The sequence below is a fragment of the Pongo abelii genome, chromosome Y (assembly GCF_028885655.2).
Source record: "Pongo abelii isolate AG06213 chromosome Y, NHGRI_mPonAbe1-v2.0_pri, whole genome shotgun sequence".
NCBI classification, from domain to species: domain Eukaryota; kingdom Metazoa; phylum Chordata; class Mammalia; order Primates; family Hominidae; genus Pongo; species Pongo abelii.
Window position 1 is genome coordinate 36,472,385 of NC_072009.2, and position 11,381 is coordinate 36,483,765.

Genomic DNA, 11,381 nt, shown 5'->3' on the forward strand with positions numbered 1-11,381 from the left:
GAGCTCATAGAGGTAACAGACAGTCCATGTGACTGTCTGGGGTTTTTATAGGTCTGCAGATTTTACTTTAGATTTCACTCTAACACTGGTTCATGACTGAAAGTGGTATTAGTAAGGTTCTTACTAGCATCTACTGCTGAGAAGTTAGAAAAGCTGCTAAATATCCTAAAATATTGAATGTCAGGCACCTTTAAGAAGTTAACAGTGTTGAAACATCTGTCGAGAAAATTATTTTTAGAAGCTCATATTTATAACCTTTTGATATTATATTTTGAAGATTTCTTAACTCCAACTTTGGTTTCCATAAAGCAGAAGGATTTGAAAAAGTGTATATAATTTCCATTGATTCAACTTAGGGTAAACGTTAGTAAAATAAGGCCAGTTCAGTTAATCAATGATTAGAAATTAAACAATATATTTTCTATTTATCTCTTTTTCCTTCCAATTACTTTTTCAATATTTTTGTAAAACATGAATGTCAAAAAATAAAACCTTTGTCAGCCTCTGTTTTGGAGGTACCAAGGGAGAAAAGTCAACATTCAGAAAGCACAATGTGTATCCATAATATAGTCATGAATGATCCCAGTCATAACATAGTCAAGAATGATCCTAGGATATTACAATAAGTGAGCCAAATGAAAGCAAAATTTTCAAGGCTAATAGCTGGGGTTAGAGGATTTTCAATTGTGCTAAAGTTGTTTAGTAGAACCAATGCTCAATTATCTCCCACATTTAAAAAAATTTGTTAGACATTTGCATAGTGGACATCTATGATTAGAATTATTTGTTCTCTGCCTTGTTTGAATGTAATAAAATAATGCATTCATAATAAATGCATATTAGACAGTAAGAGAAAATAAAAATCAATGAATGAGGAAATCGATGTAATAGGAACAGTTTCTAAAAATGTTAAGATAAATCCAAAAGGAGATGAATTTCTACAATGGAAAATCTTTTTCATTTGAATCAAAAATTTGTTTCAGAAGGTGAGCAAGTAGCAGCAACATGGTAATTATCTACATTTACACTACTTCCTTAGTTCTCACTTAGCACCTGAGCTGTAGGCTCTCTTGTTGATGCTAGAGCCTTCTCCACTTGGCAGAACTCCTACCCATATAGGGCTCACTTTTTGTCCAAGATTGATAAAATGCCATTGAATACATAAAAGGAAAAGGCACGATTAATTTGCTTTGCTTAATATACTAAAGGAGAGCTCTGCTGTTTAGACACATTCTTGGAACAATGCAGAGAGTGTGAAATTGAGGCATTGGCAGACATTAAGTGGTGTACAGAAGCTGGCACTATTTGTAGAAATAAAGTTATTCAGGTAAATCTTGTAGTCAAAGACGAATATTTATTGAAGCCTGTGATTGAACTGATTTTTCCAAGGGCTGGCACTGTTTTATTATTATTACTGTTACTATTACCATTATTACCTGTAACAGTTTTTTCACTGAGCGAGTTAGGCTTTTTAGATTACATAAATTTGAACCTGATGTTCATGGGTACATTTTACAATAATTACAGAACCAGTATTTACTAAATATTTCTGAAAGTTTAAATTGTCCTTTTCTAAGAAGACATAATACACCTTTGTTTTTAAAGAAATGAAGGATATTTACTAATTGGTAACCATTTGTTAAATAATTCCTCTGATATATGTTCTAGAGCCTTGGAAGTAAGTAAATAGAAAAATAAGTACTTTAAGAGTTTTTTTGTTTTTTTTTTTTTACACAGATGGGTATGGACCACTGAAGCTCATATGCACATGTGTATATATGTCAGGATTTTTTGTATGGAATTAGTTTACAATGTCTCCATCAAACAAGCTGACTTATTAAAAGAAGGCTTACACCTTTAGTATTTATTCAAAGAATGCATTTTGGTTGTGTCCTAGGGATAGTGATAAGCTCAAGACCTGAAGGAAGAAGACAGGTGACTTCTCCACTTCCAACTTAGGTACTGGGTTCATCTCACTGGGTAGTGTTATCACGTGGGTGCAGGACAGTGGGTGCAGTGCACCGAGTACGACTCAAAGCAAGGTGAGACATCACCTCATCCAGGAAGCAAAAGGGGTCAGGGAATTCCCTTTCCTAGTCAAAGAAAGGTGTGACAGATGGCACTTGAAAGATCAGGTAACTCCCACCCTTATACTGCACTTTTCCAACAGTCTTAGCAAATGGCACACCAGGAGATTATATCCTGTGAATGGGTTGGAGGGTTCTATGGTCACACAGCCTCACTCATTGCTAGAATAGCAGTCTGAGATCAAACTGCAAGGTGGCAGTGAGACAGACGTAGGGGCACCCACCATTGCTGAGGCTTGAGCAGGTAAAGGAAGGTGCTTGGAAGATCAAACTGGATGGAGCCCACCACATCTCAAGGAGGCCTGCCTACCTCTGTAGACTCTACCTGTGGGGGCAGAGCATAGCCAAACAAAAGGCAGCAGAAACCTCTGCAGACTTAAATGTACCTGTCTGACAGCATGGAAGAGTGGTGGTTCTCCCAGCACACCGCTGGATATCTGAGATCAGACAGACTGTCTCCTCAGGTGGGTCCTGAATCCCCAAGTAGCCTAACTGGGAGGCACCCATCATTAGGGGCAGAAAGACACCTCACACGGTTGGGTAATCCCCTGAGACAAAACTTCCAGAGGAACAATCAGGCAGCAACATTTGCTTTTCACCAATATCTTCTGTTCTTCGGCCTCTGCTGCTGATACCTAGGGTAACAGGGTCTGGAGTGGACCTCCAGCAAACTCCAAAGACCTGCGGTTGAGGGTCCTGACTGTTAGAAGGAAAACTAACAAACAGAAAGGATATCCACACCAAAACACCACCTGTACGTCACCATCATCAAAGAACAATGGTAGATAAAACCACAAAGATGGGGACAAAATAGAGCAGAAAATCTAGAAGCTCTAAAAATCAGAGCACTTCTCCTCCTCCAAAGCAACACAACTCCTAACCAGCAATGGAACAAACCTGGATGGAGAATGGCTTTGATGAGTTGAGCGAAGAAGGCTTCAGATGATCAAACTACTCTGAGCTAAAGGAGGAAGTTGGAACCCGTGACAAAGAAGTTAAAAACCTTGGAAATAATTAGAGGAATGGGTAACCAGAATAACCAATGTGGAGAAGTCCTTAAAGGATGTGATGGAGATGAAAACCAAGGCACTAGAACTACTTGAGAAAGGCACAAGCCTCAGTAGCTGATTCAATCAACTGGAAGAAAGGGTATCAGTGATGGAAGATCAAATGAATGAAATGAAGTGATAAGAGAAGTTTAGAGAAAAAAGAATAAAAAGAAGTGAACAAAGGCTCCAAGAAATATGGACTATGTGAAAAGACCAGAACTATGTCTGATTGGTGTACCTGAAACTGACAGGGAAAATGGAACCAAGATGGAAAACACTCCACAGGATATTATCCAGGAGAACTTCCCCAATCTAACAAAGCATTCCAACATTCCAATTCAGGAAATACAGAGAATGCCACAAAGATACTCCTTGAGAAGAGCAACTCCAAGACACAAAATTGTCAGATTCGCCAAAGTTGAAATGAAGGGAAAAAATGTTAAGGGCAGCCAGAGAGAAAGGTCGGGTTACACACAAAGGGAAGCCCATCAGACTAATAGCTAATCTCTCAGCAGAAAGTGTACAAGCCAGAAGAGAGTGTGTGCCAATATTAAACATTCTTAAAGAAAATAATTTTCAACCTAGAATTTTATATCCAGCCAACCAAACTTCATAAGTGAAGGAGAAACAAAATCCTTTACCAACAAGCAAATGCTGGGAGATTTTGTCATCATCAGGCCTGCCCTAAAAGAGCTCCTGAAGGAAGAGCTAAACATGAAAAGGAACAACCAGTACCAGCCACTGCCATAACATGCCAAATCTGAAGACCTTTGAGGCTAGGAAGAAACTGCATCAACTAATGAGCAAAATAATCAGCTAACATCATAGTGACAAAATCATATTCACACATAACAATATGAACCTCAAATGTAAATGGGCTGAATGCTCCAATTAAAAGACACAGATGGGCAAATTGGATAAAGAGTCAAGACCATCAGTGTGCTGTATTCAGGAAACCCATCTCACATGCAAAGACACACATAAGCTCAAAATAAAGGGATGGAGGAAGATCTACCAAGCAAATGGAAGACAAAAAAAGGCAGTGGTTGCAATCCTAGTCTCTGATTAAACAGACTTTTAACGAACAAAGATCAAAAGAGACAAAGAAGGCCATTATATAATGGTAAAGGGATCCATTCAACAAGAAGAGCTAACTAATCTAAATATATGTGCACCCAATACGGGAGCACCCAGATTCATAAAGCAAGTCCTGAGTGACCTACAAAGAGACTTAGATTCCCACACAATAATAATGGGACACTGTAACACCACACTGTTAACATTAGACAGATCAATGTGACAAAAAGTTCACAAGGATATCCAGGAATTGAACTCAGCTCTGCTCCAAGCGGACCTCATAGACATCTATGGAATTCTACCTCCCAAATCAACAGAATATATATTTTTTTAGCACCACGTATTCCACCTATTCCAAAATTTACCACATAGTTGGAAGGAAAGCACTCCTCAGCACATGTAAAAGAACAGAAATTATAACAAAGTGTCTCTCAGAGCACAGTGCAATCAAACTAGAGCTCAGGATTAGGAAATTCACTCAAAACCACTCCACTACATGGAAACTGAGCAACCTGTTCCTGAATGACTACTGGGTACATAGCAAAATGAAGGCAGAAATAAAGATGTTCTTTGAAACCAATGAGATCAGGGACACAACATACAAGAATATCTGGGACACATTGAAAGCAGTGTGTAGAGGGAAATTTATAGCACTAAATTCCCACAAAAGAAAGCAGTAAACATTTGAAATTGGCATCCTAATATCAAAATTAAAAGAACTAAAGAAGCAATACTAAACACATTCAAAAGATAGCAGAAGGCAAGAAATAACTATGATCAGAGCAGAACTGAAGGAGATAAGATACTAAAAACCCTTCAAAAAATCAGTTCATCCAGGAGCTGCTTTTTTAAAAGATCAGCAAAATTGGCAGACAACTAGCAACAGTAATACAGAAGAAAAGACAGAAGAATCAAATAGAGGCAACAAAAAATGTAAAGGGAATATGACTACTGATCCCACAGAAATACAAAGTACCATTCGAGAGTACTATAAACATCTATATGCAAATAAACTTGAAAATCCAGAAGAAATGGATAAATTCCTCAACACATACAACCTCCCAAGTCTAAACCAGGAAGAAGTTGCACCTCTGAATAGACCAACAACAGGCTCTGAAATTGAGGAAATAATTAATAGCGATCCAACCAAAAAAATTCCAGGACCAGATGTATTCACAGCCGAATTCTACCAGAGGTACAAGGAAGAGCTGATACCTTTCCTTCTGAAACTATTCCAATCAATAGAAAAAGAGAGAATCCTCTAAGTCACTTTATGAGTCCAGCATCATCCTGATACCGAAGCCTGACAGAGACACAACAAAAAAAAGTGAAATTTAGACCAATATCACTGATGAACATCTATGCAAAAATCCTCAACCAAATATGGACAAAGAGAATCCAGAGCACATCAAAAAGCTTATCCACCATGATCAAGTGGGCTTTATCCCTGGGATGCAAGGCTGATTCAACATACACAAATCAACAAATGTAATCCAGCATATAAACAGAAGCAACGACAGAAATCACATGATTATCTCAATAGATGAAGGAAAGGCCTCTGACAAAATTCAACAATGCTTCATGCTAAAGACTCTCAGTAAATTAGGTATTGATGGGACGTATCTCAAAATAATAAAAGCTGTCTATGACAAACCCACAGCCAATATCATACAGAATGGGCAAAGACTGGAAGCATTCCCTTTGAAAACTGGCACAAGACAGGGATGCCCTCTCTCACCACTCCTATTCAACATTGTGTTGGAGTTCTGGCCAGGGCAATCGGACAGGAGAAGGAGATAAAGGTTATTGAACTAGGAAAAGAGGAAGTCAAATTGTCCCTGTTTGCAGATGATAAGATTGTATATCATCTGTCCCCATCATCTCAGCTGAAAATCGCCTTAAGCTGAAAGGCAAATTCAGCAAAGTCTCAGGATACAAAATCAAAGTGCAAAACTCACAGGCATACTTAAAAACCAATAACAGACAAACAGAGAGCCAAATCATGAGTGAAATCCCATTCACAATTGCTTCAAAGAGATTAAAATAGATGCACCAAGGTTGAAATGAAGGAAAAAATGTTAAGGGCAGCCAGAGAGAAAGGTCGGGTTACACACAAAGGGAAGCCCATCAGACTAACAGCGGATCTCTCAGCAGCAAGTGTACAAGCGAGAAGAGAGAGGGGGCCAATATTTAACATTCTTAAAGAAAAGAATTTTCCACCCAGAATTTTATATCCAGCCAAACTAAGCTTCATAGGTGAAGGAGAAATAAAATTCTTTACAGACAAGCAAAAACTCAGAGATTTTGTCACCACCAGGCCTGCCCTAAAAGAGCTCCTGAAGGAAGTGCTAAACATGGAAAGGGACAACAGGTACCAGCCACTGAAAAACACGCTAAATTGTAAAGACCATTGAGGCTAGGAAGAAACTGCATTAATAACGAGCAAAATAACCGCTAAAATCATAATGACAGGATCAACTTCACACATAACAATATTAACTTTAAATGTAAATGGGCTAAATGCTCCAATTAATAGACAGAGATGGGCAAATTGGATAAAGAGTCAAGACCCATCAGTGTGCTGTATTCAGGAAAGCCATCTCACATGCAGAGATACAGATAGGCTCAGAATAAAGGGATGAAGATCAACCAAACAAATGGAAGACAAAAAAAGGCAGGGGTTGCAATCCTACTCTCTGATAAAATAGACTTTAAATGAACAAAATCAAAAGAGATGAGGCCATTACATAATGGTAAAGAGATCAAATCAACAAGAAGAGCTAACTATCCTAAATATATATGCACCCAATACAGGAGCACCCAGATTCATAAAGCAAGTCCTGAGTGACCTACAAAGAGACTTAGACTCCCACATAATAATAATGGGAGACTGTAACACCCCACTTTCAACATTAGACAGATCAACGAGACAAAATGTTCACAAGGATACCCAGGAATTGAACTCAGCTCTGCACCAAGCAGACCTAATAGACATCTACAGAACTCTCCATCCCAAATTAACAGAATATACTTTTTTTTTGGCAGAACATGACACCTACTCCAAAATTGACCACATAGTTGGAAGTAAAGCTCTCCTCAGCAAATGTAAAAGAAGAGAAATTATAAAAAACTGTCTCTCAGAGCGCAGTGCAATCAAACTAGAACTCAGGATTAGGAAATTCACTCAAAACCACTCCACTACACGGAAACTGAGCAACCTGTTCCTGAATGACTACTGGGTAAATAATGAAATGAAGTCAGAAATAAAGATGTTCTTTGAAACCAAGGAGGTCAGGGAAATGACATACCAGAATATCTGGGACACATTCAAAGCATTGTGCAGAGGGAAATTTATAACACTAAATGCCCAAAAGAGAAAGCAAGAAAGATCCAAAATTGACATCCTAGCATCTCAATTAAAAGAATTAGAAAAGCAAGAGCAAATAGATTCAAAAGCTAGCAGAAGGGAAGAAGTAACTAAAATCAGAGCAGAACTGAAGGAAATAGAGACACAAAAAACCCTTCAAGAAATTAATAAATCCAGGAGCTGGTTTTTTGAAAACATCAACAAAATTGATCGACCACAAGTGAGACTAATAAAGAAAAAAAGAGAGAAGAATCAAATAGATGCAATAAAAATTGATAAAGGGGATATCACCAGTGATCCCACAGAAATACAAGCTATCATCAGAGAATACTGCAAACACCTCTATGCAAATAAACTAGAAAATCTAGAAGAAATGGATAAATTCCTTGACACATTCACCGTCCGAAGACTAATCCAGGAAGAAGTTGCACCTCTGAATAGACCAATAACAGGCTCTGAAATTGTGGCAATAATCAATAGCTTGCCAACAAAAAAGAGTCCAGGACAAGATGGATTCACAGCCGAATTCTACCAGAGGTACAAGGAGGAACTGGTACCATTTCTTCTGAATCTTTTCCAATCAATAGAAAAAGAGGGAGTCCTCCCTAACTCATTTTATGAGGCCAGCGTCATCCTGACAGCAAATCCTGGCAGAGACACAAACGAAAAAGAGAATTTTAGACCATAATCCGTGATGAACATTGACGCAAAAATCCTCAATAAAATACTGGCAAAAAGAATCCAGCAGCACATCAAAAAGCTTATCCAACATGATCAAGTGGGCTTCATCCATAGGATGCAAGCCTGGTTCAACACACAGAAATCAATAAATGTAATCCAGCATAAAAACAGAACCAGAGACAATAACCACAGGATTATCTCAATAGATGCAGAAAAGGCCTTTGACAAAATTCAACAGCACTTCATGCTACAAACTCTCAATAAATTAGGTATTGATGGGACACATCTCAAAATAATAAGAACTATCTATGACAAACCCACAGTCAATATCGTACTGAAAGGGCAAAAACTGGAAGCATTCCCTTTGAAAACTGGCACAAGACACAGATGTCCTCTCTCACCACTCCTTTTCAACATAGTGTTGGACGTTCTGGTCAGGACAATTAGGCAGGAAAAGGAAATAAAGGGTATTTAACTAGGAAAAGAGGAAGTCAAATTGTCCCTGTTTGCAGATTACATGATTTTATATCTAGAAAACCCCTTTGTCTCAGCCAAAATCTCCTTAAGCTGATAAGCAAATTCAGTAAAGTCTCAGATAAAAAATCAATGTACAAAAATCACAAGCATTCTTGTACACCAATAACAGACAAACAGAGAGCCAAATCATGAGTGAACTCCCATTCACAGTTGCTTCAAAGAGAATAAAATACCTAGGAATCCAACTTACAAGGGACGTGAAGGATCTCTTCAAGGAGAACTACAAACCACTGCTCAATGATATAAAAGAGGATACAAACAAATGGAAGATAATTCCATGCTCATGGGTAGGAAGAATCAATATTGTGACAAAGGCTATGCTGCCTAAGGTAATTTATAGATTCAGTGCCATCCCCATCAAGCTGCCAATGACTTTCTTCACAGAATTGGAAAAAAAAAACTACTTTAAAGTCCATATGGAACCAAAAATGGGCCAGCATCTCCAAATCCATCCTAAGCCAAAAGTACAAAGCTGGAGGCATCATGCTACCTGACTTCAAACTATACTACAAAACAGCATGATACTGGTACCAAAACAGAGATATACATCAATGGAACAGAGTAGAGCCCTCGGAAATAATGCTGAATATCTACAGCTATCTGATCTTTGAGAAATCTGAGAAAAACAAACAATGGGGAAAGGATTCCCTATTTAATAAATGGTGCTGGGAAAACTAGCTAGTCATAGGTAGAAAGCTGAAACTGGATCTTTTTGTTAACCTTATACAAAAATTAATTCCAGATGGATTAAAGACTTACTTGTTAGACCTAAAACCATAAAAACCCTAGAAGAAAACCTAGGCAACACCATTCAGGACATAGTCATGTGCAAGGACTTCATGTCTAAAACACTAAAAGCAACAGCAACAAAAGCCAAAATTGACAAATGGGATCTAATTAAACTAAAGAGCTGCACAGCAAAAGCAACTACCATCAGAGTAAACACAGAACCTACAAAATGGGAGAAAATTTTCACAACCTACTCATCTGACAAAGGGCTAATATCCAGAATCTACAATGAACTCGAACAAATTCACAGGAAAATAACAAACAACCCCATCAAAATATGTGTGAAGGACATGAACAGACATTTCTTAAAAGAAGACTTTTATGCAGCCAAAAAACACATGAAAACATGCTCACCATCACCAACCATCAGAGAAAAGCAAATCAAAACCACAATGAGATATCATCTCACACCAGTTAGAATGGCGATCATTAAAAGGTCAGGAAACGGCAGGTGCTGGAGAGGATGTGGAGAAATAAGCACACTTTTTTACAGTGTTGGTGGGACTGTAAACTAGTTCAACCATTGTGGAAGTCAGTGTGGTGATTCCTCAGGGATCTAGAACTAGAAATAACATTTGACCAAGCCATCTCATTACTTGGTATATACCCAAAAAAGTGTAAATCATGCTGATATAAAGACACATGCACACCTATGTTTATTGTGGCACTATTCACAATAGCAAAGACTTGGAACCAACCCAAATGTCAAACAATGATAGACTAGATTAAGAAAATGTGGCACATATACACCATGGAATGTCATGCAGCCATAAAAAATGATGAGCTCATGTCCTTTGTAGGGACATGGATGAAACTGGAAATCATCATTCTCAGTAAACTATCGCAAGGAGAAAAAACCACACACTACGTGTTCTAACTCATAAGTGGGAATTGAACAATGAGAACACATGGACACATGAAGAGGAACTTCACACTCCGGGGACTGTTGTGGGGTGGAGAAGGGGATAGGGGGGAGGGATAGCATTAGGAGATATACCTAATACTAAATGACAAGTTAATGGGTGCAGCACAACAACATGGCACATGGGTACATATGTAACAAACCTGCACATTGTGCACAGGTACCCTTAAACTTCAAGTATAATAATATTAACAAAATAAAATAAAATTACAAAAGAGAATAAAATATCTAGGAATCCAACTTACAAGGAACATGAAGAACATCTCCTAGGAGAACTGCAAGCCACTGCTCAAAGAAATAAAAGAGGATACTAACAAATGGAAGAACTTTCCATGCTCATAGGTAAGAAGAATCAGTGTCATGAAAATGGCCATACAGCCCAAGGTAATTTATAGATTCAATGCTATCCCCATGAAGCTGCCAATGACTTTCTTCACAGAATTGGAAAAAATACGATTTTAAAGTTCACATGGAACCGAAAAAGAGCCCGCATTGCCAAGACAATCCTAAGCCAAAAGAACAAATATGGAGGCATCACAGTACCTAACTTCAAATAATAATACAAGGCTACAGTAACAAAAACAGCATGGGACTGGTACCAAAACAGAGATGTAGATAAGTGGAACAGAACAGAGATCCAGAAATAATGCCACACATGTAAAACCATCTGATCTTTGACAAACCTGAGAAAAACAAGAAATGGGGAAACGGTTCCCTATTTAATAAATGGTGCTGGGATAAATGGCTAGCCACATGTAGAAAGCTGTAACTGGATCCCTTCCTTACACCTTATACAAAAATTAATTCAAGATGGATTAAATACTTAAATATTAGACCTTAAGCCATAAAAACCCTGGAGGAAATCCTGGAGT